This window comes from Tenebrio molitor, chromosome 6 (assembly GCF_963966145.1).
Source record: "Tenebrio molitor chromosome 6, icTenMoli1.1, whole genome shotgun sequence".
In the NCBI taxonomy this organism is placed as follows: domain Eukaryota; kingdom Metazoa; phylum Arthropoda; class Insecta; order Coleoptera; family Tenebrionidae; genus Tenebrio; species Tenebrio molitor.
In genome coordinates, this window is record NC_091051.1 from 18,305,427 (window position 1) to 18,313,820 (window position 8,394).

At 35.8% G+C, this 8,394-nt stretch overlaps 1 long non-coding RNA gene across 1 annotated transcript; it reads right to left on the reverse strand.

Moving 5' to 3' along the window:
• Positions 1–6,593: 6,593 nt before the first annotated feature.
• On the reverse strand, positions 6,594–8,394 carry LOC138133624 (uncharacterized). The gene is made up of 2 exons (XR_011160447.1): positions 7,994–8,394; positions 6,594–6,869 (listed from the first exon to the last, which is right to left on the reverse strand). It is a non-coding gene; the product is annotated as an uncharacterized lncRNA (long non-coding RNA).

The following is an 8,394-nucleotide window of genomic DNA, read 5'->3' on the forward strand; positions in this document are numbered from 1 at the left end:
CATTATTCCACTAGTGGAATAAAGTGATTTCATTATTCCACTAGTGGATAAAGTGTTACTTTATACGGTTCAGAAGTGTGGATAAAACTTCAATTATAAGGTAACTGTGGATAAAATATATTTTTTTTTTCGTTCTCTAATTTACAATTTTACTTTCTGTAGAACTTTTAGTAGGTAGGTACACTTTTACTGTAAATGTAACAAGTTTATACGAACATAATGTATTATTCATACTTATTTTAAGCTTTTAATTATTTTACGTTCTGAAATCTTACTTAAAGCACGATTTAAATATTAGATAAAATTACAATTTTGTAATCTTATCGGTCGTTGTACAAGGGATCCATTTGAGACTTCCGTTTACTTTATTTGCTGATGAAGTCATTCATACCTACTACAACATTAGAAGTTTAAATTCGTTTCATTTGTTTCTCAATTGTCTTAAAACTCAGATTAAATTCGTATACATTTGTGTTATCTTGAATCCGAAGTTACAACACCGCGATTGGCGAGAAATTGTTGTTTTATGCTTGCAATAAAAAAATACAGGAATTTTTATCTGACGATAGCCTTACAATTAAGCGTAAATATTTGGTATTTTTACGAGTCTGTTAGATTTTATCAAATATCCTGTTATTATTCATTCATATTTCTATTTTTATAAATATTTTTAAAAATTATGTCCGACCTATTTCTTTTAATACCTGTATTCTTAGAAGGAACAATTTAAGAAGGGTTTCGTTTGCAGGTGCTGGCAGGCAAAAATTTTGCTCTGTCGTAAATCTTAATAATGATAAGTGATAACCATTACAGTTTTATTTAAATAGAGCCCAGAGTGATTTAAGTCATTCTCATTTCCCGCGGCCGCTACTATACTCACCACTTTTACGACAATCCTGGTTAAGCGGACAATAAACTACTCAAAGAATCAAAAGGTCGTTTTAAAATATCGATAGACGCACTTTAGTAGATACATAATGATTTACAAAAGTGTGGTTACTCTGACCAGAAGGATGAAGTTGCTGAGATTGTACTGTAGTTTCAATTTGGTTGTAGGTCGTAAAATTTTATTGGAAATTATGAGCGATTAACGGGCACAATGGTTGGGTTTGAAAAGGTTGGGAAGCGGCGCGTGCCGTTTGCCGTACAATGCAAATATACCAAATGTACAATACAACCCTGCTTAAAATATTACCTGCTAGTGGTAAACTAGGATTTGTAAGCCCCGCAAGATCTTTAACTTAAAGTACCATAAAATTTTACGACCTACAACCAAATTGAAACTACAGTATATGTGTCCACCTCGATATTAAAATTGTTCTGTTTCAGTCACACCGAAAAAATTATTGGACAAATGTGTTTTAGAACTTTAAGTACAGTCACGGCTACGGAATTTCGTCAGTTGTTGTCATTCAACTGACATTAGCTGTAAAATAGGCATTATATATTTCTAACCCCACATTGGAATTTTTGACATGGATGTCAATTTGTCAATCAATTTTTATTGTGCGTGACAGAATTTCTGTCACAAAAATTTTTAATATCAGTCATAATGACAATAAAGCTTAGACACAAGATTTTTCGAATTGACAGTAAAATAACTGACGAAATTTCTTGGCCGTAAGTTGGTTATCTGAATTAATGATGTTTTGTAATTAGGAAAATCAATTTAATTATAATCGTTTATAATCAGACAATCTAGGTAAGTTGATGGTAAGTATATAATTAATGATGATGTTATAGTCGAAACAATAGAAATCTTCATTTAAATTACAAGTAATTAAAATGCAAACGAAAACGCGACAAATAGTTATTTGTATCACAAGGCTAGAAAATGCTATTTTCCAAGTGCAAGCCCAGTTTGTGGAGCAGAGGCGCCAGCCGAGGCAACTAGTCCGAGCACTTCTAAAACATTTTCTAGCCGTGTAATACACAAAAATTTTTTGGCCGACAATTTATTTAAAGCAAAATATAATTATTTTTGTTAAAAAATTACCGAATTTATTTTTCTTTCATTGGCAACATAAAGGATCCAAGAAGCGACAGTCACGACCAAAATCAATCAATTCCTCTAATATTCAAAACCGTCGTCGTCCTCTCTGTTATTACTAAGACGTCGCTTGGTACCCCCTCGGCCTCTACTGCTATACACAATGTATAGCTTGTGATAATGGATACAAATTTGCCCGACATCAATATTTTACACTTAAAAAATTGTACAAAAATTCCACATGACATTGACATTTTGTGCTGCCAACCTAAAATCTTTCATTAAAAATTCCTGTTTTGATTTTCTTGCCTAGGCAGGGAAATGCTAAGAAAACTTTCAATTTGGGATGGGAAAAGTGGGAACAACCTATAACGAACACATAAAAATTACAAACACAGTCCGGTCGATGCCAGCTCTTTGTTGAGCCGGTTCATCGACGCAAGATGGCTCCCTGAATAATATGTTAGCATAGATATAAAGGGTGTTTTTTTAAATTTGGCGTCGAAGTAGGCGTTGGAGAGTCGATTGAGATCGCACCACTCGTGTAAAAGCCTAAAATTTAAACAGCTGATCCGTGATCCGTAACCTGTATAGTGCGTTCACAATCGACAGTTCAACGCCTACTTCGACGCCAAATTTAAAAAAACACCCGTTATAAGGGGAAGATACAGCCATTCCATATAAACGTATTTCGTTGCTTGGGAAAACATATCAACGATTCCGGTACTATCCTCCATTTTTTTCTTGCACACAATTAATGTATTCTTGTCTTGTTTCCATACATCTGCACTTGAATAGAGAAGTACCTCGTATTCATCTAGTTGACTGATAATTGAGAAACGTCATCGTGACAAATTATTTGTGAATTATTTTTTGCTTTAAAGATGAAGACCTGTATTGTATGTTCCACTCCCTACAATTCTTCAAATAAAGAAATATCCTTTCATGGATATACAATATACCTAACTCATGGAAAACGCTAGGAATAATATATTTGTCAATTACATGATTACATGCGTGCGACTGAAATAGAAACAAAAGGTACGTCTTGTCCCCAGTAGTTTGACCTATTGCTGTATCTTCTCCTTATATATCTATATATGTTAGGCGCGCGTACCTAAATGGCGGAAGTACCTAAATATAGCATATCCCTAGATAAGGAAAACTCACGCAGATACTTGGAAGATAAATATAATTGGTTGCTCCCGGGATGGAGAGTGGAGACTTTTACACTTTGATTAAAAACGTTGAGCGATAACTACTTAGTACCTACACAAAAGCGTCACTCGGAAAAATTAAAGGGGATTAAATAGAAGGAGTGCGCTTATAAATTGGGAAAGCCACAGACCAACTCGAAAACTTGATGCCCTTTTTCTTCTAGGAAAGTTAGTGAATTGTTAAACCTGATTTGATAAAAAAACGTGGTCCGTACGATTTTATAAATTTAGCGAAACTAGAATCAGGTTGCCTTACGCTCCTTCGCAAGCTTACAAATGTTAAAAGCGTGATACATGGGGATGGTCGAGATAATTGCGGATTTTATAAAACATGGTGGGAACATCACCAACCCACGTGCGACCCATTTGTATTGTAGCATGACAAAATGCCACTATTCCATTTTGGCCGGTGTATAGTTCTCTCAGAGCTGCAGCGATTTTATGGCAGGGTACCATTTGTATAAACGTTAACAACACCGACAATAGGTTTAAACCGCAAGTACAACACCTAATCGTAAATTCGTCCAAGTACTACCCTATAAACTGACAGGTATAGAACGAAAATGATGATTGACAGGGGTCTGTTTATGTCGCTTATCGGTATCTCAACAGACGTAATAATTACTATTGCCCTGCCATAAAATCGCTCTGGGAGATCTATACAAGGCCCAAGAGGTTCTACAAACGCTTGCGGTACTATAACAGCGCTACTCGACCATCCGGAGTTCGCATCAAAAGAACAAAAGAAGGTATCGACGACGACGTCTCGTGCCGACGCGACGCGCCCACCTTCCGTGACATTTTTGGGTCGCTCATTCCACTAAAAAGAAAGTTCATTTCGTGCAAACTGTGCCAGCCACGGGGCGGCCTCACGTCTTTGGATCGTCTGGCTACGATTCATCTTTTTCTCGTACCCAGTTTTCCTCTTCTTCTTCTTCTTAATCTCTCGCTCTATATTTTCACAGCTACGGATGACGCAACGGCAATGTGCACGAGTAGTACAGTGGAAGTACCGTTATTTGATGCGCCGTACGTTCGAAAACCAGAATGTCTTATGGCAAGGGGGAATAAGTGTAAATTGTTTCGCGCGACGTAGAATTGCAAGGTGCGAGTGTTGCAAAAGAACTATCGAAGCGGAAACGCGAGGGTCGGTCGATGACCGCGGAGCGGGCCACCCGTGCCGCCCGTCGCGGACCACAAATTTCGATCCTGTGATCATCGTAGTGGAATCCAGTCGTATATAGCCATTTTACACTGTATGTTCAGCGAAATAAAAAACGCAGTGTATAGTATAGTTTGCGATACAATAATGAAAAAATGAATTCCCCCTGTATTGATAAATTTTTGTAATTTACACACTCAAATTATTTAAAAAATCTATCAATACCAAAAAAAAAGTGTTACAATTAAATTGATTGTTTATTAATAGTATTTCATTTTTTTGTTCGACACTGTCAGAATTTGAGAATTTTCTCCTATGTGAACGGATTTTGATAAATGTCACAACTTGTCAAAACGAAACGTCAAGCTAATTTTAAAGGTTTTAAGCGATTTGCAGCCTTTAAGGGGCTCGTCGAACAAAAAAACGTTGTATTCAACTCGTTCGTGTGTAAATTGGGCCTTTTTTGGCCCTCGTGGGCCTTTAAAACGCTCGTTTCACTCGCGTTTTAAAATGGCCCACGCGTGCCAAAAAAGGCCCAATTTACACACAAACTCGTCAAATAAACTACTATTAAAGGCTGTAAGCACATTTTTTTTGTGTTTCATAAAAAGTAATGAATATTTATGTAATTCATATGACTGAGGTATCGAGGTATGGACCTCGGTATGGATATCCGACAATGTCACCAGTTGAAATTGATTGTAGGCAACCAATAAGGCTCCTTACTGTGGCGCACTCTAGAAAACAAAAATAATGCCTTGAACTAAATACCTGTGCGACGGGTCGGGTAAGAGACGCTTTGCCTCTTTTGATTTAGGAGACCATGCTAGCTAATGCGACTGGCCTTATAAGAGACAATGGCCCGGTTGCATAAAGCTTAGTTAACATCGTGTCAGCTAACAACCCGTCAAGTCGGAAATCCGCCCATTTGATTGGCTGATTAAAATCCAATGCTACTTAAATATCCCCCAATCAGATCGCTTGACAGTGTGTTAACTTTAACAACGAATTGACATTGCTTTATACAACCGGGCCTTTGCCTCTTTTGATCTAGGAGGCCATTGAGTTGGCATTTCTTTGACAGTTCATAGTCGCGGAATTTTGAAAATTATCAAGTCAACGTGCAATGGTATACAAAAAATCAAATGCACGCTTATGAAATGTTATCTCACCCACACAGTTGCCACATAAATTTTCCTACATAATTGCCATACTTATCCACAATCATTTTGAATCACCCAATAGTACTAACAGGAGATATACCTACGGGGTGATCAAGAAGGACTGTTTAAGTTGGTAACACTGGATCGTATTGTAAATCGTATAACAGGAGTAACTTCCGGTTGTTGGTGGCTTGTCGTTGTTAATGATATACCTATATCAGATATTTGTCAAATAAACCAACAAAACATATCCAGTTGCAGTGTTATAAATAACCCAATTAGAAAATTTTCTTAATTGTATTGCCAACTTAAACAGTCCTTCTTGATCACCCGGTATATTCAAAAAACTCCTGGACTGTCAAAATTAAATTTTAACTAAAATGCTTGTTTTGACTGTAATTAGGTATAAAAAATTTTCGCTAGAATGTACCCACGTCAAAATCTAGTTACAAAATATATTTAGGTTATGTTCCTTTTTAACTATTGAACTAAAAAGGTTTTGAACACTTGAAGTGAAATGCAGAAACTAAAAGAACTGGAGCAATTTCAGCAAGTTTATAAAAAACACAAAGAAAAACAGAAGGTGACACACGACAAACTGAAAACAGATAACAAACTAAACAAAACAACCAAAATTGAAAATCGCTTCCCATACCTTATCTGAGTCAGATTCCGCTAAAGATATATTGTGGATGGAACATCTTTAATATCCACATAGTTAACCAGTCAGCTTTAATTAGATTTTCATTTTCATAATGCAAGATGTTGTTTCTCCACATAGTTGGGTTAAAATCAGAAACGTTTTTTGTTGAAGGTATGGCTTTATAATATAATAATTTGCTCTCTTCTCTCGCGCCAATAGAACCACCCTTAGTTCGTTTTGAACTTTCCATTTTAACCTTTTTACAAAACATACTTAAATAATTTTTTGTAATATGTAGTTGTTAAAGGTGGCTTTCCGGACTGTTTGTCACCATGTAAACAACCTCATAACGGCCGGAGTCCGTTAATGGTGTCCGTTATGAGCGGGAGCGACCGTTATGAATGACTAAATAACTATAGCAACGTAGATCTAAACTTTATTTTTCAACTTTTTTACAATTGGTACAATAATTAATGTTTAATGTTATGGGACACACCTTGAATTAATCGAAATCCGTATGACACTAGCAGATGTAGACGAGATCGAAGATGATGCTTCAGAATTTTACAACCAACACAAGCGCGATTTTGCAGGGAATAACGATGACCTCACTTGCTCTGCGGCCATTCGGACATCGGGAATATCTTGATCGCGATTTTTATTGATTTCAGTCGTTTCAACGGAAAGTTAAGTGCTAAACAAATGTGACAAACAGCAGCAAATGTAGACAAGATCGAAGATGATGCTTCACAATTTTAAGACTAACACAAGCGGGATTTTGCAGGCAATAACGATGACCTCACTTCCGGACATCGGGCATATCTTGATTGCGATTTTTTATTGCTTTCATTCATTTATTTTCAACGGAAAGTTAAGCGTTGAACAAATCTGACAAATAACATTGAAACAATTTTTTTTCACAAACAACGGTTGACATGACGACGTCCTCCGCACACTTATTAATCATTCGGTTTTTTCGATGGCGTTGAAAAAAATGTATTTCAAAAAGATAATTGTGAACGAATCGTAGAGATATTACAAAAACTATTATACAATACACGTCCGTTAGGGCCTTTACAGCCTCGCCAGTATTATTCGACTCGCTCTGCGAGCTCGTCTCACAAAATCTCTGGCTCGGCAGTAAAGGCTATCCTAACGGACTTCTACTGTAAAATACTATTGCAATTTATTTGACAATGTCAATGGGCCGTATGATTTCCCTTTCATTAAAGTTAAAGAACGTCGTTAAATTGTTTTGTCTCTGTCTAACATAGTGCTTGGCATATACTCTCACTTTGTCTAATCAATTATTTAGCTAATGAAAGACTTAACGAATGGGAAATCATACGGCCCAATTTAAACAAATGAATAGTTTGAAAAATAAAAAAATCATAGATATCGACTGGGCGATATGAAAATAACTAGTGATTTAACCAACCTAACAACTGCAATTTTGATTTTGACAGTCCAGATGTTTTTTCAATAGACTTTAGGTCTGGTATTGGCAAACAAATCTCTAACTCTCCGCAAACTAACGCGCCTGTAAAAGGTTTTTACTACATAAAAATTCGTTCTTCATTGGAGTATCTATTTATTTTTCCGTAAATAATTTTTACAGTAATTTATCGAAACTCGCTAATTTGAGCCCACAAATTACCAAATTTTTTTAAAAATGCTGTCTAATTTTAAAATCATGGCATGTCATATTTAAAAATTTCCAAATTTTAAATTACTATTTGAAAATAAAAATCGCACCTTTAATCTTATTATTAGTTCATTTGAAGCGCAATAATTTCATCTTTCTATTGATACCATTACCTTATCTCTAAGTTCAACTGGCGACCAGGAATCAGCGAAAACGTTGCCTATGTTCGAGTTTGAGAATGCACAGGCTGTATGGAATTGTGGTAAATATTCAGGCATTTTGCTGTAAATATGGTGGTTACTATTATTCAACAGACAACAGATTACACAATGGGTGTATATGACAATTGTTACCATGAATAAAATAAAAATATTTGCTTATTTTACTCAATTTTTGTCTCCTTGTATGTAGTTACGTGTAATAATTTTCCTTGTTTTAATAGTAAGTGTTTGTTTTTATTCTGTTTCCTAGTACCAGCACTAAAATATCCATTAAATACACCAGCTCTAAACTTAACTGATCGGAATTCGCTCACTTTATCCCATTGTTAGATGGATACTGATTGAAGTCTACA